This window comes from Dendrobates tinctorius, unplaced genomic scaffold (genome assembly GCF_039654945.1).
Source record: "Dendrobates tinctorius isolate UK_male_01 unplaced genomic scaffold, ASM3965494v1 ptg000233l, whole genome shotgun sequence".
NCBI classification, from domain to species: Eukaryota; Metazoa; Chordata; class Amphibia; order Anura; family Dendrobatidae; genus Dendrobates; species Dendrobates tinctorius.
The window spans coordinates 5,832,768-5,858,684 of NW_027361900.1; the positions used below are offsets into that span (position 1 = coordinate 5,832,768).

At 49.5% G+C, this 25,917-nt stretch overlaps 1 long non-coding RNA gene and 2 other non-coding genes across 3 annotated transcripts in view; all 3 read right to left on the minus strand.

Annotated features, from left to right (window-relative positions):
* Positions 1-25,917, minus strand: part of LOC141060228 (uncharacterized) — a 118,794-nt gene that overhangs the window by 41,434 nt on the left and 51,443 nt on the right. The gene's annotated exons all lie outside the window — the stretch shown is intronic.
* On the minus strand, positions 1,018-1,100 carry TRNAL-CAG (transfer RNA leucine (anticodon CAG)). The gene has a single exon. It is a non-coding gene; the product is annotated as a tRNA-Leu (tRNA).
* Positions 21,519-21,601, minus strand: TRNAL-CAG (transfer RNA leucine (anticodon CAG)). The gene has a single exon. It is a non-coding gene; the product is annotated as a tRNA-Leu (tRNA).

Here is a 25,917-nt window from a genome sequence, read left to right on the forward strand (position 1 = left end):
GTCCAGGACTACAGGGACGTCATGGCTGGTAATAATCGTGGGTGTCTCAATCTTTATTTTTTTATATAGCGCTAACATATTCCGCAGCGCTTTACAGTTTGCACACATCATCACTGTCCCCGATGGGGCTCACAATCTAAATTCCCTATTAGTATGTCTTTAGAATGATTACTCTGGACACTAGATAATTCCTAGGGACCCCATGGATGCTGTGGACTTCCATCTTCCTTTTGGGAATCAGATAGATTCCCGTCTACACCACCACACTTCCTCCTCCAGCCTCTGTCTTCCCCCCTCCAGCCCCTGACGCCCCCCCCTCCAGCCTCCTTCCTAATTTAGAGCTTTTGTTTTTTTTATCAGCATAAATTGTCATTTAAGAAACGATTGTCCATTCAAGAAGAGATTTGTGTTGGCAGATTATCCTAGGAAAGCGTGTTAGATGATAATAATCGTGCTGCCCATCTCACCCGACGAGCAAGCAGCACCCTTGTTCGTTGGGTGAATTGACCTTTTAAGGGAGCCTGACGTACTCACTAAATTGTCCCTATCCCTAAGTTTTTTTGGATGCAGATTGCTCTCACACGAGTGTTTTTTTGATTTGGAAAAGAAAGAAATGAGGATGGAGAATCAAAACTTTAAGGCTAAAAAATATACTCACACATATATACACCAACTGTATAGACACACATATAAATATTTATGGTGTATACATTAGGCTATAAGACCTGGAGACTGTTATTACACATGCTGCCACTAGGTTTATTTTCTTTTCTTTAAAAAAAAACAAAAAAAAAAAACTGTCGCTGTCAGGAGTGGGATTCGAACCCACGCCTCCACGTGGTGACTGCAGACGCTGAACACGCTCCCTGGTGCACAACAGCTTGCACCTCCAGGGACCAGTACTGCTGCTGTCAAGGAGTGGGATTTGAACCCACGCCTCCACATGTGGTGACTGCAGACGCTTAACACGCTCCCTGGTGCGCAACAGCTTGCACCTCCAGGGACCAGTACTGCTGCTGTCAGGAGTGGGATTCGAACCCACGCCTCCACGGGAGACTGCAACCTGAACACAGTGCCTTAGACCACTAGGCCATCCTGACTGCTGACATTGACATGCTCCCTGGTGACACAAGAGTTTGCACCACCAGGGACTTCAGTACAGATCTGCTGTCCAAATCAGACATTGGGGCCCCTGGTGGGACTTCTGGCAAAGCCAGAGGGGACATTGGTGTGACGAACAGCCCACCGCCGTTCGTCTACTTACGGGCGACACTAACGGGGGTCCCGCTGCCACCAAAACGCGACGGACAGCGGACCGTGTCACCACTATGTCACAATCCCACCACTGACACGGGTGTATCAGCGGACGGAGGGACGTGACACAATGCCGGCACACAGCTATCACAGGCACCGTTGGGGCTTATCTTAGTTATCCCACCACCGGCACCATGTGACAAAAATATCCAGCAAGCTAATCTCGCTCTACAATTTGCCGCAGGGGGAGTTTAATTTGGATGCCCCACCACTGCTATCAATCTTCCAAGTACTGCGGGGATTTATGTATATCCCACTTTCTCAGTTCCACTTTGGAACTCACAGCTCTCCGGCGCCCCCCTTACCCTCAGGTCAGTCAGGGAACTGCACCTAGGATAATTGGTCGCCGGACGGGCTGCCTGTTGTGAACCGGCAATTAGGCTTCTGCAGTAAGGGAATTATCAATGCTGTGGCTGCAGACCCTTATTCAGCAATATAAGACCCTTCTGTACTGCCAGCAAGCCGTAATAGCCGTACACAACGCGCTGCCACCAGTCACGGTTACTTAATTCACAGTGTTAAATTAAGAGGGTCCGTGGCAAACCCTTTGAATTAGTAGCGATTATCTATCAAAGGCGTATAGTTCGAGTCTTAGAGCATGGAGACAGATCTAAATAATTATTTCATTTATTTTCCGAAAGAGGACAGTGATTACAGATAAAAGTTGCTATAAAATTGAGACATAAAATATGTACAGTACAGGTATAAAATAAAAGTGGAGAAAACAAAGAGATTACACTCACAGTTCCATATTGTTCCTTAGGCAGACCATGCGGCTAAGGTGGGTGGAGGCGGAGCTGCACTTCTCCGCTCATCTGGATCTTTCTAGCACGACGACTTGAGCTGTTCTGAGCTGGTTCTGCCAGGGAATGCCTTATAGACTTTCCTATGTGACATCACAGAGAGGTGCATTCTGGGTTGATCCCACCTCTCTTATCCAAGTTATGTTTTGGCTACAAAACTTAGATTAGCTATAACTTTATGGGAGAAGCTGGTATGGACTCATCAGTGGTATCATGTTTCCCAGCGTAATGAGCCCATCAAGAAAACATCAAACATCTATGCGATATGACCGTCCATTTGGGCGCAAATCATATCTCAGGTTCTGGACATCCGAGAGTTTTGCAACAGGCACCACAGCGAAGCTGGGTCTGCTCGGATCGCAGAAATATGATTTTTATATTTCTGCTGGGTATGGTTTTCGCGGGACAATCCCTTATTGTTTTATTCAAACTCCTGGTTTCAAACAAAGAGTTTAGTTCCCGCACTTTTTTTCTCTTTCAGCTGAGAGAAGCCAAATGGTGTGAGGAAGATGGTCTAGCTAATTAACATTCCTGCTCTTCCAGAGGAAGTGGCAGGGTTGATAAAACCTGGGGGGAAAGAATTCCTACTACTGACAGTTTACAATGTCCTAGGATGGAGGATTTGTTAGCACATTGCAACAGAAAACATATCTTCGGGCATTGTACATCACACCTCCCCCCTTAAGAGGGCGCTAAGGAGGCATTACCTCTCGGTAATCTGCCATGCGCACCTCAGCGGGTTCGCCCCGGCGGGACAACCCATCGGCATTGCTGTTTTCACTGCCCTTCCTGTGTTTTACAGTAAAATCGTACTGTTGAAGGGCAAGGCTCCAGCGGAGCAATCTTCCATTGGTTCCGGACACTGTGTGCAACCAGCTCAGAGGGTTGTGGTCGGTTACCACCGTGAAGGCGCGCCCGTACAGGTAGGGCTGCAAACGTTGCAGTGCCCACACCATGGCCAGACACTCCTTCTCGATGGTCGAGTATGCCACTTCCCTCGGCAGAAGTTTCCGGCTCAGGTACAACACGGGGTGCTCTTGGTTCCCCGAGTCGACCTGGCTAAGCACAGCACCGAGGCCAAACTCGCTGGCGTCGGTCTGTACCAGAAACGGGCGACTGCTGTCGACTGCTCTCAACACTGGAGAGTTGCACAGGGCTGCTTTCAAAGCTTGGAAAGCCGCCTCACAGTCATCTGTCCAGTTGACTGTTTGGGGTAGCCTCTGCTTGGTGAGGTCAGTCAAGGGTTTGGCAAGGGCGCTATAGTCCTGTACGAACCGCCTATAGTACCCTGCAGTGCCCAAGAAGGACTTCACCTGTTTCTTGGTCCTGGGGGTGGGCCAGGACACGATTGCGTCCACTTTTCCTGGCTCCGGACTCATGGAACCCCCGCCTACCCGGTGCCCCAGGTAGTGGACCTTGCGCATGCCTATCTGGCACTTCCCCGGCTTGATGGTCAGGCCTGCCTGGTGAAGACGCTTGAGCACCTCCTGGAGGTGCTGAAGGTGTTCCTCCCAGGTGGAACTGAAGACGGCAATATCGTCTAAGTACGCCACGGCGTACTCCTCCAGTCCCCGAAGCAGGTGGTTGACCATCCGCTGGAAAGTGGCAGGGGCATTCTTCATGCCGAAGGGCATGACCGTGGACTCGTACAGTCCAAAGGGGGTGATAAAGGCGGATTTCTCCTGCGCCTCAGGGCTCAGGGGAATCTGCCAGTATCCCCGACTCAAATCCATGATGGATATGTAGTTGGCGTTTGTCAACCGCTCGAGCAGATCCTCGATGCGCGGCATTGGGTGGGCATCAGAGGTTGTGATGGCGTTGAGCCCCCTGTAGTCCACGCAGAACCGGGTGGTTCGATCCTTTTTAGGAACGAGGACTACAGGTGAAGCCCACGCACCTTTTGACCGTCGAATCACTCCCAGCCTTAACATCTCATCGACCTCTCGGCGCATGACTTGTTGCACCGTTTCAGAGATCCGATAAGGTGTTCGCCGTAATGGGGCATGATTCCCGGTGTCCACCTCATGAACCGCTAACTCCGTCCTCCCAGGACGGTTGGTGAACACGGGCCGGAAGAGTTCCAGGGTGGCCATCAACTGCAACCGCTGGGACACGGTGAGCGAACCACTTATCTCCATGTCCTCAATGGACCCATTGGCCTTGGCCTGGGCCAGCATGTCCAGGAGGGAATCTTCCTCCCCATCCTCTGGCAGATTGCAGACCGGTAGGACGCAAGCTTCACGTTCGTAGTGCGCCTTCAGCATGTTGACGTGAAAGGCCTTGCGCCTACCCCGAGCATGGTCAAGCGTGACCACGTAGGTGACCGGGTTGAGCTGTTGGTGGACGACGTACGGGCCTTCCCAGGCTGCCTGAAGCTTATCCGTTGGTACAGGGACCAGCGCCCACACCTTTTGACCCACCTGGTAGGTCCGCTCCCGGGCGTTCTGGTCGTACCAGCGCTTCTGGTCAGCCTGAGCCTGCGTCATGTTGTCATGCACCAACTGCGTCAAGGTCTGCATCTTGTCACGGAAGCGCATGACATAATCCACGATGGACACTTCTGTGGGGTTTGGCTCATCTTCCCAGGATTCTCTTATCAACCCAAGGGGTCCCCGGACTCGCCTGCCATACAGGAGCTCGAAGGGGGAGAACCCGGTCGAGGCCTGCGGAACTTCTCTGTAAGCGAACAGCAGGTGTGGGAGGTACCGCTCCCAGTCGCGCCCTTGGGTCTCAACCAGTATGCGGAGCATCTGTTTGAGGGTACCGTTGAAACGTTCACACAAACCATTAGTCTGTGGGTGATACGGACTCGATACCAGCTGCGTCACCTGCATTTTCTCACAGAGAGCCTCCATTAGGCGAGACATGAATTGGGGCCCTTGATCGGTAAGCATCTCCCTGGCAAATCCTACTCTTGAAAAGATGGTCACCAGTGCGTCAGCCACCTTATCTGCCCTGGTTGAAGACAGAGCTACTGCCTCTGGGTACCGGGTAGCGTAGTCTACCACGGTGAGAATGTATCGCTTTCCGGAGCTGCTGGGGACGGACAGCGGTCCTACAATGTCCACCGCGATTCTCTGGAAAGGCTCCTCTATCACCGGCAAAGGAATAAGGGGAGCCTTAAGAGCAGGCCCCGCCTTACCCACTTTTTGACAGGTGGCACAGGAGCGGCAGTAGTGTGTTACATCTGTCCCCATCTTGGGCCAATAGAAGTGTTGAGACAGCCGTGCCTTTGTTTTGCTGATCCCCAAGTGTCCAGCGAGTGGAATCTCATGGGCAATCCGCAACAACTCAGTTCTGAACTGATAGGGGACGACCAGCTGTCTTTCCCTCAACCACTCCTTTTTAGGATCTCCGGGTACTGTCTCCCGGTACAACCTTCCTCGTTCCCAGAACACCCTCTCCTTATCAGACTTGGAGGTGGGCGTCTCGGCGAGACCTCTCAATTTCTCCAGGCTGGCATCTGAGTGCAGAGCAGCCTGGAACTCCATGCTGGAGGCTGCCAGAAGTGACGTCAGGGTCCCCTCTTTACTGGGACCCTCTGGAACCGGCTCTGGGTTCACCTCTGGTTCAGTCTCTCCTGTAGCAGCAGAGGGTCCAGAAGACAGTGCGTTACCTGCGATCTGGGCACTCTGACTGCGTGTGACAGCTGCTATGTATGCTGTCTCCCTGGGGATTTCTTCAGACCCACCAGCTGGTGCTGCCCTGGGCTCTACCTCCCCATCCACCCCCAACACTTTAGGAGCAGTGCTACTTATGGGCCAGTTACCTTCCTCGGTGGCACTGGTCAGCTGCATGGCATTACCTTCCTCATGGTCCCCATGCACCTCCCCATCCTCTTGAGCACCGTTGCTTGCTCCTGCCAGGGGTTCCTCAGCCGTCTCACTCCGCAGAGTGACGGGGCTGAGCACCTCGGTACCTGTGGACACATCTACCGTTTCAAAGAAAGGGTTAACGGGTTCAGTCGGCACAGATACATCAACATCATCATTCCTAGGAAAAGAATGGTTATCAGTTTGCTTTGGTACATTCACATCAGCATCAGCATCATACCTTGGGAAAGAATGGTTGTTAGTTGCATCATTACTCATCAAGGCATTAGCAGGTAACACATTCAGTTTCCCATCATCAACATCATCAGGGTTAACGTTACCCTTATTATCAGTTTGGGGAAGGGTGTCAGGGACATAGTATGCAACCATCCTCCCCAAGTCAGTCCCCAATAAAACATCAGTGGGCAGGTTTTCAGACACTCCCACCTCCCTCAACCCGCTCCCGGCACCCCAGTCAAGAAAAACTCGTGCCACTGGCAAGGGACAACGGGTGCCTCCAATCCCGGTGACAGTCAGGGTTTTCCCCTCAACAAACTCTTCAGGGGCCGCCAGTCCAGGACGGATGAGGGTTCGTTCAGCCCCGGTGTCCTTGAGGCCTGTAGCAAGACGGGCCCCCACCTGAACAGGTTGAACGTTGTCGTCAGCCCTCCCAACCACACCTCCCACCAAAAGAACAGAGGCGTTGGGCCCGGGGGCCTTGGCTGGGGGGTTCTTCGGCCTATTCGGACAGGTGTAAAAGAAGTGACCAGGCCGCTGGCAGTGGTGACACAGGCGACTGTCAGTAGCCGGCCTGCTGTTGGCAACAGGGACTGGGCCTCCGGAGGGACGGCTAGCTGGGGCATTGGGGTTGGTTGCTGGCTTACCCCCTTTCCAGCTGGTGGCGACTGGCCTCCGCGTCTCGGGCTTCCGGTTGGCCTCGTGGTTGTCGGCGATCTGCGCCGCTTTGTCCGCATTCGTTGGTTCGCGGTCCAGGATGAACTGTCGGACCTCAGCTGGGCAGAGATGCAGGAACTGGTCTTTGATCATCAGGTCCCGTAGCTGCTCAAAGGTTTCAACGGACAGTCCATGGATCCACTGGTCAAAGTGGGTCCTGAGTCCTTGCACCACATCACTGTAGCTATCGTGTGGGCCACGTTGGAGGTGTCGGAACTTCTTTCGGTATACCTCAGGTGTCAGCCGGTATTTGGCGATCAGCGCCTGCTTTATGGCGTCATAGTCATCATCGGCTTCTGGCGGAAGAGAAGCAAATGCCTCCAGGGCTTTGCCTTTTAGCCCTGGGGTCAAGTACCTTGCCCATTGGTCTCTAGGCAGCTGGTACTGTCTGCAGGCTTTCTCAAAGGCTCGCAGAAATGTGTCCAAGTCCCCGTCCTTTTCCATCACGGGAAAATGCTCTGGCCGGGGTTTAGGAGTCTGGACGCTGCTGGGCTCACGGCTTCGGGCTGTGAGGGCATTCCCACCCCACTGGAGTACCTCCAGTTCATGGGCCCTCTGCGCCTCCCTCTCGGCTCGCTGCTCTGCTCTCTCAGCCTCCGCTCGGCGCTCAGCTCTCTCAGCCTGGGCTTGACGCTCGGCTTGGGCCTCCTGCCGATATTGCTGGATCAGCCTCACCCGCCCATCACTGTCTTCGGCGGGGAGTGCGTCCAAGGCCATTTGCAGATAGGGGTCCACCCCGTCCTGGTTGAATGTGGGGCCAGCGCTCAGGAGTGGAGCCTCTGCTGCAGCCCCATTGCCACTTGGGCCAACTTCTGCGCTCGCTGGATTCTGGTCGTTGTCCAGCTGCACTAGAGCCGCGATCATTTGAGCTCTGTTTTTGTTCGTGGCGTCAAGGCCTTGGTACGTGCATAACCCAGCAAGAACTTCCTTTGTCTGCCGGTTGTACCAAGGTTCTCCTTTTGCCGCCATGGTTGCCAAATAAAAGATAGAAAAAGAAAAACGAAGAAATGGGAGGGAATACTTGTATGTACACACAAATGTCTCAGAACTAGTAACCACTGAGTCTGTTCTCCAAAACCTATGATGCAGGATTCCCGCAGGAACCGTGCAGGTTTTTAGTGAGAGGAATGAATGCTCAAACCAAATCACTAATGCTCTAGGATTATCCCACCGCTCTGCCACCAATATGTGACGAACAGCCCACCGCCGTTCGTCTACTTACGGGCGACACTAACGGGGGTCCCGCTGCCACCAAAACGCGACGGACAGCGGACCCTGTGTCACCACTATGTCACAATCCCACCACTGACACGGGTGTATCAGCGGACGGAGGGACGTGACACAATGCCGGCACACAGCTATCACAGGCACCGTTGGGGCTTATCTTAGTTATCCCACCACCGGCACCATGTGACAAAAATATCCAGCAAGCTAATCTCGCTCTACAATTTGCCGCAGGGGGAGTTTAATTTGGATGCCCCACCACTGCTATCAATCTTCCAAGTACTGCGGGGATTTATGTATATCCCACTTTCTCAGTTCCACTTTGGAACTCACAGCTCTCCGGCGCCCCCCTTACCCTCAGGTCAGTCAGGGAACTGCACCTAGGATAATTGGTCGCCGGACGGGATGCCTGTTGTGAACCGGCAATTAGGCTTCTGCAGTAAGGGAATTATCAATGCTGTGACTGCAGACCCTTATTCAGCAATATAAGACCCTTCTGTACTGCCAGCAAGCCGTAATAGCCGTACACAACGCGCTGCCACCAGTCACGGTTACTTAATTCACAGTGTTAAATTAAGAGGGTCCGTGGCAAACCCTTTGAATTAGTAGCGATTATCTATCAAAGGCGTATAGTTCGAGTCTTAGAGCATGGAGACAGATCTAAATAATTATTTCATTTATTTTCCGAAAGAGGACAGTGATTACAGATAAAAGTTGCTATAAAATTGAGACATAAAATATGTACAGTACAGGTATAAAATAAAAGTGGAGAAAACAAAGAGATTACACTCACAGTTCCATATTGTTCCTTAGGCAGACCATGCGGCTAAGGTGGGTGGAGGCGGAGCTGCACTTCTCCGCTCATCTGGATCTTTCTAGCACGACGACTTGAGCTGTTCTGAGCTGGTTCTGCCAGGGAATGCCTTATAGACTTTCCTATGTGACATCACAGAGAGGTGCATTCTGGGTTGATCCCACCTCTCTTATCCAAGTTATGTTTTGGCTACAAAACTTAGATTAGCTATAACTTTATGGGAGAAGCTGGTATGGACTCATCAGTGGTATCATGTTTCCCAGCGTAATGAGCCCATCAAGAAAACATCAAACATCTATGCGATATGACCGTCCATTTGGGCGCAAATCATATCTCAGGTTCTGGACATCCGAGAGTTTTGCAACAGGCACCACAGCGAAGCTGGGTCTGCTCGGATCGCAGAAATATGATTTTTATATTTCTGCTGGGTATGGTTTTCGCGGGACAATCCCTTACTGTTTTATTCAAACTCCTGGTTTCAAACAAAGAGTTTAGTTCCCGCACTTTTTTTCTCTTTCAGCTGAGAGAAGCCAAATGGTGTGAGGAAGATGGTCTAGCTAATTAACATTCCTGCTCTTCCAGAGGAAGTGGCAGGGTTGATAAAACCTGGGGGGAAAGAATTCCTACTACTGACAGTTTACAATGTCCTAGGATGGAGGATTTGTTAGCACATTGCAACAGAAAACATATCTTCGGGCATTGTACATCACAATTGGGATGTCATTTGAAAGCTAATTACCAGACTGAGGTGAGGGAGCAGTTCTTGGGGCTGTGTGGTGCTCTGTTGGGCATTTGTGCACCCTCAAGCCTGCACCACAAGGACCACTTTTATCCATGGACAGCCAGGCTCTGACCCCCTGAATTCAAATTCCATTTGGAGCAGGGGGACAAGTGATGTTGCTGTATGTAGGTGGCCTCCTGGATGATGTTCCTGCCAAGCTTGATTTGCCTGACCCCTTCTGCAGAGTAGTTAAGGGGATTGAGAACCCCCAAGACTGCCCCAGACTGAAAATGTCTTTTCAAATCTGCTGTCCAAATCAGACATTGGGGCCTCTGGTAAAGCCAGAGGGGACATTGGGATGTCATTTGAAAGCTAATTACCAGCTTCTTTTTCATTACTTTAGTTCTGCAGACAGATGGTAAACGCCATTGTCTGTAAAGACCCCGTTACACACTGCGATATCGCTAGCAATATTTTTGAACCCCTCTCCATAATCTTTGAAAATTCTTGGAGAACAGGAGAAGAGCCAGAAGACTGGAGAAGAGCAAATGTTGTTCCTATCTTTAAAAAGGGGAAGAAGGTGGACCCAGGCAACTATAGGCCGGTGAGTCTGACTTCTATACCAGGAAAGATCTTTGAACAAATTATTAAACAACATGTATGTCAATACCTGGATAAGAATGAAGTGATTAAACAGAGTCAGCATGGGTTTCTAACTAATAAGTCATGTCAGACTAACTTAATTTCCTTCTATGACGGTATCACTGATTGGGTGGATCAAGGAAATGCTGTAGATATAGTATATCTTGACTTCAGCAAAGCATTTGACAAAGTCTCTCATACAATCCTTATTGAAAAAATGACTAAGTATGGAATGGACAAGGCAACTGTTAGGTGGATTCATAACTGGCTTAGTGATCGGACCCAAAGAGTGGTCGTAAATGGCTGCACATCCAGTTGGAAGAATGTCTCAAGTGGGGTACCACAGGGCTCTGTCCTGGGCCCTGTATTGTTCAACATCTTTATCAACGATTTAGATGAAGGAATTGAGGGTAAACTGATTAAATTTGCTGATGACACAAAGCTAGGAGGGATAGCTAACACTAGAGAAGAGAGAGAGAGGATTCAAAAAGATTTAAATAAACTGGAGAAGTGGGCAGCAACTAACAGAATGGTTTTTAACAGGGAGAAATGCAAAGTACTACATCTGGGCAATAAAAATGAAAAAAGCATATATAGAATGGGAGGAATAGGGCTAAGTGACAGCACATGTGAAAAAGACTTGGGTATACTAATAGATCACAGACTGAATATGAGTCAACAGTGTGATGCAGCAGCAAAAAAGGCAAATGCAATTCTAGGCTGTATTAACAGAAGCATACAGTCTAGATCACGTGAAGTCATTATTTCCCTCTACTCCTCTTTGGTCAGACCTCATCTGGAATATTGTGTCCAGTTTTGGGCACCACATTTTAAAAAAGACATCAACAAACTGGAGCAAGTTCAGAAAAGAGCGACCAGAATGGTGACCGGTCTGCAAACCCTGTCTTATGAGGAAAGGTTGCAGGATTTGGGAATGTTTAGTTTGCAAAAGAGAAGACTGAGAGGAGACTTAATAGCTGTCTACAAATATTTAAAGGGCTGTCACATTGTAGAAGGATCAACTTTATTCTCATTTGCACAAGGAAAGACTAGAAGCAATGGGATGAAACTGAATGGGAAGAGACACAGATTAGATATTAGAAAAAACTTTTTGACAGTTAGAGTGATCAATGAGTGGAACAGGCTGCCACGAGAAGTGGTGAGTTCTCCTTCAATGGAAGTCTTCAAACAGAGGCTGGACAGACATCTGACTGGGATGATTTAGCGAATCCTGCTTTGAGCAGGGGGTTGGACCAGATGGCCCAGGAGGTCCCTTCCAACTCTACGATTCTATGATTCTATATTGCTGTAAAGTCACCGATTTTGTGACGTTGCAGCGATATTGCTAGCGATATCCCTGCATGTGATACTTACCTCCGACCGGCTCCCCCGCTGGTTATCACTGATCGCGCGAGAAGCTCCTGGTCCATTCCTCGTCGGCCACTTCCTGCTGGGCTTCCTGTGGCGCCCAGGGCGGGAGGACGCAGGATCGCCGCGTCTGACAGGTAAGTAGCGATCCCCGTCCCCAGCAATGTCGCTGGTGAGATCTGCCTGTGTAGCAGCTCACTAGCGACCACCTAGCGATGCACCAGCGATCCTGACCGCGTCATATCGCTAGTCGGGATCGCTGGTGCATCGCTAGGTGTAACGGTACCCTAAGTGTTACAATGAGTCACTTCTAACTGGCTAGATAGAAAAGTTGCAGACTCTAATCTCAGGATAAATTACCGTATTTTTCGGACTATAAGATGCAACGGACCATAAGAACACCCCAATTTTCAGTAGGAAAATAGGGGGAAAAAAAATAATGTGTCAAATGGGGGTCCGTCTTACAGTCCGAATTCAGCTTACCTGGGAAGGGATCTGGCACAGGTGAAGTAGTCACAGGGGTCATTCAGTGGTCCAGGCTTGTGCGGTGGCGGCTCTGTGCTAGGGCAGGTTGGTTGTGCTGGGGCAGCTGCGCTGGGGGAGAGGCAGCAGCGCTGAGGCAGGGGCAGCAGCAGCGCTGAGGCAGGGGCAGCAGCAGCGCTGAGGCAGGGGCAGCAGCAGCGCTGAGGCAGGGGCAGCAGCAGCGCTGAGGCAGGGGCAGCAGCAGCGCTGAGGCAGGGGCAGCAGCAGCGCTGAGGCAGGGGCAGCAGCAGCGCTGAGGCAGGGGCAGCAGCAGCGCTGAGGCAGGGGCAGCTGTGCTGGGGCAGGGGCAGCTGTGCTGGGGCAGGTGGGCTCTGTGGTGGTGGCAGCGGGCGGCGCTCTGCGGTGCGGTGGTGGCAGCGGGCTGTGCTCCGGTACAGGGACGGCGGCTCCGCCGCGATTTCTTCGCAGCCCGGAGGCCCCCGCACTTCCCTTGCTGGCCGCCGCCATGTTGCAGTGGCCTCCGGGAGCATGGACGCCGGAAAGAATCTGCCGCAGACCTCAAAATTTGAAATCTCATTTTCAAAAGTGAGAGCCGGCTAATGGTGCCAAAAATGAGAGCAATAGCTTTAACAACCGGTTCCACCGAACCGGGGAGAACCCGCTGAATCCCACCCCTGGCTGCGCCCCGAGGGCTCATAGTGCTGCACTGTGTGGAGTGGGATTCGAACCCACGCCTCCACGTGGTGACTGCAGACGCTGAACACGCTCCCTGGTGCACAACAGCTTGCACCTCCAGGGACCAGTACTGCTGCTGTCAGGAGTGGGATTCGAACCCACGCCTCTACGGGAGACTGCCCCGAGGGCTCATAGTGCTGCGCTGTGTGGTGCGGGGTGGGCAGGGTCAGCGCTGCGCCCCCAGGGCTCATAGTGCTCCGCTGTGTGGTGCGGGGTGGGTGGGGTCAGCGCTGCGCCCCCAGGGCTTATAGCGCTGCGCTGTGTGGTGCGGCGTGGGCGGGGTCAGCGCTGCACCCCCAGGGCTCATAGTGCTCCGCTGTGTGGTGCGGGGTCATCTCCCATCTCCTCCCTGGCTCTGTGCTGCTGTGTAAGATCGCTTAGTGGTGGGGGAGGGGAGGCAGTGACTGGCCGGTGGGCAGGGTCACTGTGCTATGGGAACCAAGATCCGGCCTGCATAGAAGGTGGAAGAGGGAGGAGTCGTGTGACACGCCGAGCTGCCTGTGACTCATCCCCTGGCTCGGGGGGCGGAGTCAGCGCCGTGCAGCACACAAACAGTCTCTCCCTGGCTTGCAGTACAGTGAGGCTGGGGGATGGGCGGCTGGGCTCTGTGTCACGTGGCTCCGAGCCCACCCCCTGCTTTCTCGGTCTAACTGCAGCAACAATGACGTCACCTGAGCGCCAGATTTGAACCTTGGAGCTGCCGGCCGGTAACTGTATGCCTGTATGGGGTCAGCTGTGGGGGGAGGCAGGGGGTCCCTGCAGAGTGTATGGGGTCAGCTGTGGGGGGCACTGCGGGTAGACAGGGGGTCCCTGCAGAGTGTATGGGGTCAGCTGTGGGGGGCACTACGGGGGAGACAGGGGGTCCCTGCAGAGTGTATGGGGTCAGCTGTGGGGGGCACTGCGTGGGAGACAGGGGGTCCCTGCAGAGTGTTTGGGGTCAGCTGTGGGGGGCACTGCGTGGGAGACAGGTGGTCCCTGCAGGGGGAGGTGAGGACAGTGTATGGGCACAGCTGTGGGGGGCATGGCGGGGTACAGGCTTTCCCTGTGGGGTAGGGGAGGGTTAGGGGGGCTGTGTTGTCACTCTGCTGTGAACACTAATTATGAATGCAATATTTCCCTTATTAATTATTGTTTTTTTATTTCTCTGTCTCTCAGTAGGTAACACTTGGGGCAGTCGCCCGCTCTCTGTGTGTCTGCTGGCAATATACGCTCGTAGAAAAAGGGGTTAATGTACCAGTACAATTCATAGGACTTAATTTTTATTCTATGTCAAAATTCAATAATTTCCTTTTCCCTTTTTTTTCCAATAGGTAACAAGGCATCGTGGACACTAAACTGGCTCAAGAACTGGCGGGACAAGGACACCAAGTTTGCCTAATGGACGACATCGCTATGGAGGAACACAGCTCTCCGGCCACCATCATCATGTGGAGCAGCTAAGCCTCTTCATCCTCGGTTTGGGTAAGTGACAATCCATGTATGTATGGTCTAAGGAGCGGTCATGGCACATGTACATACATGTATGTGTAAACATGTATATACAGTCAGCTGTCATGGCACTCGGGAAGTCACACCAGGGGGCTGTGTGGCCCTGTAGGCCTCTACACCACCACACAGCCTCCCGCAACCCGCTCTACAGCACCACACAGCCTCCCGCAGCCCCGTCTACACCACCACACTTCCTCCTCCAGCCTCTGTCTCCCCCCTCCAGTCCCTGACGCCCCCCCTCCAGCCTCCTTCCTAATTTAGAGCTTTTGGTTTTTTTTATCAGCATAAATTGTCATTTAAGAAACGATTGTCCATTCAAGAAGAGATTTGTGTTGGCAGATTATCCTAGGAAAGCGTGTTAGATGATAATAATCGTGCTGCCCATCTCACCCGACGAGCAAGCAGCACCAGGGTGGATAAAAATCTTGAATTTTTAACCCCTTACCTACAATTGACGTAATATTCCGTCCATGTGACCATGGACCTAATTACCATGGACGGAATATTACGTCATCGCGATCAGCGGCGCCCACGTGGTGAGCGCCGCTGATCGCGGCCGAGTGTCAGCTAATTATCACAGCTGACACCCGGCACAATGTGTCAGGGGCGGTCACGGACCGCCCCCGACACGTTAACCCCTTGCACACCGCGATCAAACGCGATCGCGGTGTACCGGGGGTTAAAGGGAAGCATCGGCAGGGAGGGGGCTCCCTCCGTGCTTCCCTGAGCCCCCCACGGCAGCGCAATGTGCAGCGCTGCTGCGGGGGGCTCCTATCCTCCAGGCCCCCGAATCCAAGATGGCGACGGGGGCCTTCGGGGGCCTGAGGAAGCTGGCTTCCTCAGTGCCTGCAAAGCGCAGGCATGAGGAAGTCTGCAGCAGTGCCTGTGACAGATCGCTGATCTGTCACAGTGATCTGTGATGTGACAGATCAGCGATCTGTCACAGGACAGTGATGTCCCACCTGGGACAAGGTAATAAAGTAAAAAAAAAAAAAAAAAAAAGTGTTAAAAATAATTAAAAAAAAATCGCTAAATAAATTAGTTAAAAAAAAAAAAAAATATTCCCCAATAAATCCATTTTTTGAAAATAAAAAAAAACCAAAACAATAAAAGTACACATATTTGGTATCGCCGCGTCCGTAATGACCTGCCCTATAAAACTGTCCCATTAGTTAACCCCTTTAGCGAACCCCTTAAAAAATAAAAATAAAAAACGAAGCAAAAAATAATGATTTATTATCATACCACCGAACAAAAAGTGCAATAACGCGCGATCAAAAAGACGCATATAAATATCCATGGTACCGCTGAAAACGTCATCTTGTCCAGCAAAAAACGAGCCACCATACAGCATCATCCGCAAAAAAATAAAAAAGTTATAGCTCGCAGAATAAAGCGATGCAAAAATAATTATTTTTTATATAAAATTGTTTTCATTGCAAAAAACCGACAAAACATAAAAAAACGACCTAAATGAGGTATCGCTGTAACCGTACTGACCCGAAGAATAAAACCGCGTTATCAATTTTACCGCACGCGGAACGGTGTAAACGCACCCCCCAAAAGAAATTCATGAAAAGCTGGTTTTTGTTCATTCTGCATCCCAAAAATCGGAATAAAAAGCGATCAAAAAATGTCACGTGCCCGAAAATGGTACCAATAAAAACGTCAACTCGTCCCGCAAAAAATAAGACCTCACATGACTCGGTGGGTCAAAATATGGAAAAATTATAGCTCACAATATGTGGTGATGCAAAAACTATTTTTACAATAAAAAGCGTCTTTTAGCGTGCGACAGCCGCCAAACATAAAAACCGCCATAAATCGTAAATCAAACCCCCCGTTATCACCCCCTTAGTTAGAGAAAAATAATAAAACTAAAAGAAAATGTATTTATTTCCATTTTCCCGCTAGGGTTAGGGTTAGGGTAGGGTTAGGGCTAGGGTTAGGGCTAGGGTTAGGGCTAGGGTTAGGGCTAGGGCTAGGGTTAGGGCTAGGGTTAGGGTTAGGGCTAGGGTTAGGGCTCAGATTAGGGTTAGGGGTGTGTTGAGGTTAGGGTTGGAGTTATAATTGGGGGTTTCCACTGTTTGGGCACATCAGGTGCTCTCCAAAGGCAACATGGCGTCTGATCTCAATTCCAGCCAATTCTGCGTTGAAAAAGTCAAATGGTGCTCCTTCCCTTCCAAGCTCTGCCATGTGCCCAAACAGTGTTTTACCCCCACATGTAGGGTATCAGCCTACTCAGGACAAATTACAAAACAACTTTTGGGGTCCAATTTTTCCTGTTACCCTTAGGAAAATAAAAAACTGGGGGCAAAAATATAATTTTGCGGAAAAAAATGTTTTTTTTATTTTCACGCCCAGGCGTTATAAACTTCTGTGAAGCACTTGGGGGTTCAAAGTGCTCTCCACACATCTAGATAAGCTCCGTGGGGGGTCTAGTTTCCAAAATGGGGTCACTTGTGGGGAGTTTCAATAGTTTAGGTACATCAGGGGCTCTCCAAACGCACATGACACCCGCATACCAATCCATCAAAGTCTGCATTCCAAAACGTCACTACTTCCCTTCCGAGCCCCGACGTGTGCCCATACAGTAGTTTTCTCCCACATATGAGATATCAGCGTACTCAGGACAAATTGGACAACAACTTTTGGGGTCCAATTTCTCCTGTTACCCTTGGGAAAATAAAAAAAAATGGGGACTAAAAGATGATGTTTGTTGAAAAAATACGATATTTTTATTTTCACGCCCGGTCGTTATAAACTTCTGTGAAGCACTGGGGGGTTCAAAGTGCTCACCACACATCTAGATAAGTTCATTAGGGGGTCTAGTTTCCAAAATGGGGTCACTTGTGGGGGGTTTCCACTGTTTAGGTACATCAGGGGCTCTCCAAACGCAACATGACACCCGCAGACCATTCCATCAAAGTCTGCATTCCAAAACGTCACTACTTCCCTTCCGAGCCCCGACGTGTGCCCATACAGTAGTTTTCTCCCACATATGAGATATCAGCGTACTCAGGACAAATTGGACAACAACTTTTGGGGTCCAATTTCTCCTGTTACCCTTGGGAAAATAAAAAAATGGGGACTAAAAGATCATGTTTGTGGAAAAAATACGATTTTTTTATTTTCACGCCCGGTCGTTATAAACTTCTGTGAAGCACTGGGGGGGTTCAAAGTGCTCACCACACATCTAGATAAGTTCATTAGGGGATCTAGTTTCCAAAATGGGGTCACTTGTGGGGGGTTTCCACTGTTTAGGTACATCAGGGGCTCTCCAAACGCAACATGACACCCGCAGACCATTCCATCAAAGTCTGCATTCCAAAACGTCACTACTTCCCTTCCGAGCCCCGACGTGTGCCCATACAGTAGTTTTCTCCCACATATGAGGTATCAGCGTACTCAGGACAAATTGGACAACAACTTTTGGGGTCCAATTTCTCCTGTTACCCTTGGGAAAATAAAAAAATGGGGACTAAAAGATCATGTTTGTGGAAAAAATACGATTTTTTTATTTTCACGCCCGGACGTTATAAACTTCAGTGAAGCACTGGGGGGTTCAAAGTGCTCACCACACATCTAGATAAGTTCCTTGGGGGGTCTAGTTTCCAAAATGGTGTCATTTGTGGGGGGTTTCTATTGTTTTGGTACATCAGGGGCTTTCCTAATGCGACATGGTGTCCGATCTCAATTCCAGCCAAAAACGTCAAATGGCGCTGCTTCCCTTCCGAGCTCTGCCATACGCCCAAATAGTGGTTTACACCCACATGTGGGGTATCAGCGTACTCAGGATAAATTGCACAATATCTTTTAGGGTCCTGTTACTTTTGGAAAAATAAGAATTGAGGGTGAAAAGATCATTTTTGTGGAAAAAATATGATTTTTTAATTGTACTGCTGTACGTTATAAACTTCTGTGAAGCCCTTGGGGGTTCAAAGTTCTCACCACACATCTAGATAAGTTCCTTGGGGGGTCTAGATTCCAAAATGGTGTCATTTGTGGGGGGTTTCCACTGTTTTGGTACATCAGGGGTTTTCCAATCGCGACATGGTGTCCGATCTCAATTCTAGCCAAAAACGTCAAATGGCGCTGCTTCCCTTCCGAGCTCTGCTATGCGCCCAAATAGTCATTTACACCCACATATGGGGTATCAGTGTACTCAGGACAAATTGCACAAAAACTTTTAGGGTCCTGTTACCCTTGGAAAAATAAAAATTGTGGGTGAAAAGATCATTTTTGTGGAAAAAATATGATTTTTTAATTGTACCGCTGTACGTTATAAACTTCTGTGAAGCCCTTGTGGGTTCAAAGTTCTCACCACATATCTAGATAAGTTCCTTGGGGGGTCTAGTTTCCAAAATGGGGTCACTTGGGGGGGTTTCCACTGTTTAGGTACATCAGGGGCTCGCCAAACGTGACATGGCGTCCGATTTGAATTCCAGCCAATTTTGCATTGAAAAAGTCAAACGGCGCTCCTTCCATTCTGAGCTCTGCCATGCGCCGAAACAGTGGTTCCCCCCCACATATCAGGTATCAGCGTAGTCAGGACAAATTGCACAATAACTTTTGCAGTCCAATTTCTCCTGTTACCCTTGGTAAAATAAAGAAAATTGAACCTGAAGTATTTTTTTTGTGAAAAAAAGTTAAATGTTCATTTTTTTTTTAATATTCAAAAAATTCCTGTGACGCACCTAAAGGGTTAATAAACTTCTTGAATGTGGTTTTAAGCACCTTGAGGGGTGCAGTCTTTAGAATGGTGTCACTTTTGGGTATTTTCTATCATATAGACCCCTCAAAGTGGCTTCAAATGCGAAGTGGTCCCTAAAAAGAAAATGGTGTTGCAAAAATGAGAAATCGCTGGTCAAATTTTAACCCTTATAACTTCCTAGCAAAAAAAAATTTTGGTTGCAAAATTGTGCTGATGTAAAGTAAACATGTGGGAAATGTTACTTATTAAGTTTTTTGTGTGCCGTATCGCTGTGATTTAAGGGCATAAAAATTCAAAGTTGGAAAATTGCGAAATTTTCAAAATTTTCGCCAAATTTCCGTTTTTTTCACAAATAAACGCAAGTTATTTGAATGCAATTTTACCACGAACATGAAGTACAATATGTCACGAGAAAACAATGTCATAATCACCAGGATCCATGAAAGCGTTCCAGAGTTATGACCTCATAAAGGTACAGTGGTCAGAATTGTAAAAATTGGCCCGGTAGTTAACGTGCAAACCACCCTTGGTAGTGAAGGGGTTAAAAAAAAAATCAAAAAAATCAGATTTTTTTGATTTAAATCATTTGATTGCAGTTTTCATAATGTGATTTCAAACGGCAAACAAGTCCTTGGATATCCTTTTGACAGTATTTGCACTTTGCTCTTGCACCTTTCTTTCCAAGATCTGCTGCTGGCATCTCAACAAAATGAACCCAAATAGGGTCTCTCTTACGACCTGCTGCCATGGCTCACACAGATCACTTATGAAGTTTGATTGTTACTACAGCCTGAGCCAAGCACTGCTGATGTTACTACAGCCTGAGCCAAGTACTGCTGACTATCCAACAAGTTTGGGCATGTCAACTGAATGCAGGGAAAAAGAAACTAAACCAAAACTGAAACCAAGCTAGAAGTGTGGAAATAAAGGGGCAGTATGAACAAAATGTGGAGGCTATTAATAGTTTATACAATTAAGACATGCTGCTTTTAAACACCTACCTATTGCCATATAGTAAAACAAAAAAGATTTTTACTTACTTTGGGGTCCCCCCCTCACCCTGGCGTTAGATCGTTGCCCCTACTTTCGTCCGTGTAACTATGGGCGCACATGCACACTGCTCTCACTTCTCATTTTAATCGTGATTTATATTAAAAAAAAACCTTTTGATTTAAATCAGTGATTTAAATCATGATTAAAATCATGATTTAAATCGATCCGATTTAAATAGAAAAAAATCTTTTGATTTAAATCGTGATTTAAATCATGATTTAAATCGGCGTGATTTAAATCAATCCACCCTGAAATGAACCCAAATAGGGTCTCTCTTACGACCTGCTGCCATGGCTCACACAGATCACTTATGAAGTTTGATTGTTACTACAGCCTGAGCCAAGCACTGCTGATGTTACTCCAGCCTGAGCCAAGTACTGCTGACTATCCAACAAGTTTGGGCATGTCAACTGAATGCAGGGAAAAAGAAACTAAACCAAAACTGAAACCAAGCTAGAAGTGTGGAAATAAAGGGGCAGTATGAACAAAATGTGGAGGCTATTAATAGTTTATACAATTAAGACATGCTGCTTTTAAACACCTACCTATTGCCATATAGTAAAACAAAAAAGATTTTTACTTACTTTGGGGTCCCCCCCTCACCCTGGCGTTAGATCGTTGCCCCTACTTTCGTCCGTGTAACTATGGGCGCACATGCACACTGCTCTCACTTCTCATTTTAATCGTGATTTATATTAAAAAAAAAACTTTTGATTTAAATCAGTGATTTAAATCATGATTAAAATCATGATTTAAATCGATCCGATTTAAATAGAAAAAAATCTTTTGATTTAAATCGTGATTTAAATCATGATTTAAATCGGCGTGATTTAAATCAATCCACCCTGAGCAGCACCCTTGTTCGTTGGGTGAATTGACCTTTTAAGGGAGCCCGACGTACTCACTAAATTGTCCCTATCCCTAAGTTTTTTTGGATGCAGATTGCTCTCACACGAGTGTTTTTTTGATTTGGAAAAGAAAGAAATGAGGATGGAGAATCAAAACTTTAAGGCTAAAAAATATACTCACACATATATACACCAACTGTATAGACACACATATAAATATTTATGGTGTATACATTAGGCTATAAGACCTGGAGACTGTTATTACACATGCTGCCACTAGGTTTATTTTCTTTTCTTTAAAAAAACAAAAAAAAAAAAAAAAAAACTGTCGCTGTCAGGAGTGGGATTCGAACCCACGCCTCCACGTGGTGACTGCAGACGCTGAACACGCTCCCTGGTGCACAACAGCTTGCACCTCCAGGGACCAGTACTGCTGCTGTCAAGGAGTGGGATTTGAACCCACGCCTCCACATGTGGTGACTGCAGACGCTTAACACGCTCCCTGGTGCACAACAGCTTGCACCTCCAGGGACCAGTACTGCTGCTGTCAGGAGTGGGATTCGAACCCACGCCTCCACGGGAGACTGCAACCTGAACACAGTGCCTTAGACCACTAGGCCATCCTGACTGCTGACATTGACATGCTCCCTGGTGACACAAGAGTTTGCACCACCAGGGACTTCAGTACAGATCTGCTGTCCAAATCAGACATTGGGGCCCCTGGTGGGACTTCTGGCAAAGCCAGAGGGGACATTGGGATGTCATTGGAAAGCTAATTACCAGACTGAGGTGAGGGAGCAGTTCTTGGGGCTGTGTGGTGCTCTGTTGGGCATTTGTGCACCCTCAAGCCTGCACCACAAGGACCACTTTTATCCATGGACAGCCAGGCTCTGACCCCCTGAATTCAAATTCCATTTGGAGCAGGGGGACAAGTGATGTTGCTGTATGTAGGTGGCCTCCTGGATGATGTTCCTGCCAAGCTTGATTTGCCTGACCCCTTCTGCAGAGTAGTTAAGGGGATTGAGAACCCCCAAGACTGCCCCAGACTGAAAATGTCTTTTCAAATCTGCTGTCCAAATCAGACATTGGGGCCTCTGGTAAAGCCAGAGGGGACATTGGGATGTCATTTGAAAGCTAATTACCAGCTTCTTTTTCATTACTTTAGTTCTGCAGACAGATGGTAAACGCCATTGTCTGTAAAGACCCCGTTACACACTGCGATATCGCTAGCAATATTTTTGAACCCCTCTCCATAATCTTTGAAAATTCTTGGAGAACAGGAGAAGTGCCAGAAGACTGGAGAAGAGCAAATGTTGTTCCTATCTTCAAAAAGGGGAAGAAGGTGGACCCAGGCAACTATAGGCCGGTGAGTCTGACTTCTATACCAGGAAAGATCTTTGAACAAATTATTAAACAACATGTATGTCAATACCTGGATAAGAATGAAGTGATTAAACAGAGTCAGCATGGGTTTCTAACTAATAAGTCATGTCAGACTAACTTAATTTCCTTCTATGACGGTATCACTGATTGGGTGGATCAAGGAAATGCTGTAGATATAGTATATCTTGACTTCAGCAAAGCATTTGACAAAGTCTCTCATACAATCCTTATTGAAAAAATGACTAAGTATGGAATGGACAAGGCAACTGTTAGGTGGATTCATAACTGGCTTAGTGATCGGACCCAAAGAGTGGTCGTAAATGGCTGCACATCCAGTTGGAAGAATGTCTCAAGTGGGGTACCACAGGGCTCTGTCCTGGGCCCTGTATTGTTCAACATCTTTATCAACGATTTAGATGAAGGAATTGAGGGTAAACTGATTAAATTTGCTGATGACACAAAGCTAGGAGGGATAGCTAATACTAGAGAAGAGAGAGAGAGGATTCAAAAAGATTTAAATAAACTGGAGAAGTGGGCAGCAACTAACAGAATGGTTTTTAACAGGGAGAAATGCAAAGTACTACATCTGGGCAATAAAAATGAAAAAAGCATATATAGAATGGGAGGAATAGGGCTAAGTGACAGCACATGTGAAAAAGACTTGGGTATACTAATAGATCACAGACTGAATATGAGTCAACAGTGTGATGCAGCAGCAAAAAAGGCAAATGCAATTCTAGGATGTATTAACAGAAGCATACAGTCTAGATCACGTGAAGTCATTATTTCCCTCTACTCCTCTTTGGTCAGACCTCATCTGGAATATTGTGTCCAGTTTTGGGCACCACATTTTAAAAAAGACATCAACAAACTGGAGCAAGTTCAGAAAAGAGCGACCAGAATGGTGACCGGTCTGCAAACCCTGTCTTATGAGGAAAGGTTGCAGGATTTGGGAATGTTTAGTTTGCAAAAGAGAAGACTGAGAGGAGACTTAATAGCTGTCTACAAATATCTAAAGGGCTGTCACATTGTAGAAGGATCAACTTTATTCTCATTTGCACAAGGAAAGACTAGAAGCAATGGGATGAAACTGAATGGGAAGAGACACAGATTAGATATTAGAAAAAACTTTTTGACAGTTAGAGTGATCAATGAGTGGAACAGGCTGCCACGAGAAGTGGTGAGTTCTCCTTCAATGGAAGTCTTCAAACAGAGGCTGGACAGACATCTGACTGGGATGATTTAGCGAATCCTGCTTTGAGCAGGGGGTTGGACCAGATGGCCCAGGAGGTCCCTTCCAACTCTACGATTCTATGATTCTATATTGCTGTAAAGTCACCGATTTTGTGACGTTGCAGCGATATTGCTAGCGATATCCCTGCATGTGATACTTACCTCCGACCGGCTCCCCCGCTGGTTATCACTGATCGCGCGAGAAGCTCCTGGTCCATTCCTCGTCGGCCACTTCCTGCTGGGCTTCCTGTGGCGCCCAGGGCGGGAGGACGCAGGATCGCCGCGTCTGACAGGTAAGTAGCGATCCCCGTCTCCAGCAATGTCGCTGGTGAGATCTGCCTGTGTAGCAGCTCACTAGCGACCACCTAGCGATGCACCAGCGATCCTGACCGCGTCATATCGCTAGTCGGGATCGCTGGTGCATCGCTAGGTGTAACGGTACCCTAAGTGTTACAATGAGTCACTTCTAACTGGCTAGATAGAAAAGTTGCAGACTCTGTAATCTCAGGATAAATTACCGTATTTTTCGGACTATAAGATGCAACGGACCATAAGAACACCCCAATTTTCAGTAGGAAAATAGGGGGAAAAAAAATAATGTGTCAAATGGGGGTCCGTCTTACAGTCCGAATTCAGCTTACCTGGGAAGGGATCTGGCACAGGTGAAGTAGTCACAGGGGTCATTCAGTGGCGGCTCTGTGCTAGGGCAGGTTGGTTGTGCTGGGGCAGCTGCGCTGGGGGAGAGGCAGCAGCGCTGAGGCAGGGGCAGCAGCAGCGCTGAGGCAGGGGCAGCAGCAGCGCTGAGGCAGGGGCAGCAGCAGCGCTGAGGCAGGGGCAGCAGCAGCGCTGAGGCAGCAGCAGCGCTGAGGCAGGGGCAGCAGCAGCGCTGAGGCAGGGGCAGCAGCAGCGCTGAGGCAGGGGCAGCTGTGCTGGGGCAGCTGTGCTGGGGCAGGGGCAGCTGTGCTGGGGCAGGGGCAGCTGTGCTGGGGCAGGTGGGCTCTGTGGTGGTGGCAGCGGGCGGCGCTCTGCGGTGCGGTGGTGGCAGCGGGCTGTGCTCCGGTACAGGGACGGCGGCTCCGCCGCGATTTCTTCGCAGCCCGGAGGCCCCCGCACTTCCCTTGCTGGCCGCCGCCATGTTGCAGTGGCCTCCGGGAGCATGGACGCCGGAAAGAATCTGCCGCAGACCTCAAAATTTGAAATCTCATTTTCAAAAGTGAGAGCCGGCTAATGGTGCCAAAAATGAGAGCAATAGCTTTAACAACCGGTTCCACCGAACCGGGGAGAACCCGCTGAATCCCACCCCTGGCTGCGCCCTGAGGGCTCATAGTGCTGCGCTGTGTGGAGTGGGATTCGAACCCACGCCTCCACGTGGTGACTGCAGACGCTGAACACGCTCCCTGGTGCACAACAGCTTGCACCTCCAGGGACCAGTACTGCTGCTGTCAGGAGTGGGATTCGAACCCACGCCTCTACGGGAGACTGCCCCGAGGGCTCATAGTGCTGCGCTGTGTGGTGCGGGGTGGGCAGGGTCAGCGCTGCGCCCCCAGGGCTCATAGTGCTCCGCTGTGTGGTGCGGGGTGGGTGGGGTCAGCGCTGCGCCCCCAGGGCTTATAGCGCTGCGCTGTGTGGTGCGGCGTGGGCGGGGTCAGCGCTGCACCCCCAGGGCTCATAGTGCTCCGCTGTGTGGTGCGGGGTCATCTCCCATCTCCTCCCTGGCTCTGTGCTGCTGTGTAAGATCGCTTAGTGGTGGGGGAGGGGCGGCAGTGACTGGCCGGTGGGCAGGGTCATTGTGCTATGGGAACCAAGATCCGGCCTGCATAGAAGGTGGAAGAGGGAGGAGTCGTGTGACACGCCGAGCTGCCTGTGACTCATCCCCTGGCTCGGGGGGCGGAGCCAGCGCCGTGCAGCACACAAACAGTCTCTCCCTGGCTTGCAGTACAGTGAGGCTGGGGGATGGGCGGCCGGGCTCTGTGTCACGTGGCTCCGAGCCCACCCCCTGCTTTCTCGGTCTAACTGCAGCAACAATGACGTCACCTGAGCGCCAGATTTGAACCTTGGAGCTGCCGGCCGGTAACTGTATGCCTGTATGGGGTCAGCTGTGGGGGGAGGCAGGGGGTCCCTGCAGAGTGTATGGGGTCAGCTGTGGGGGGCACTGCGGGTAGACAGGGGGTCCCTGCAGAGTGTATGGGGTCAGCTGTGGGGGGCACTGCGGGTAGACAGGGGGTCCCTGCAGAGTGTATGGGGTCAGCTGTGGGGGGCACTGCGGGTAGACAGGGGGTCCCTGCAGAGTGTATGGGGTCAGCTGTGGGGGGCACTACGGGGGAGACA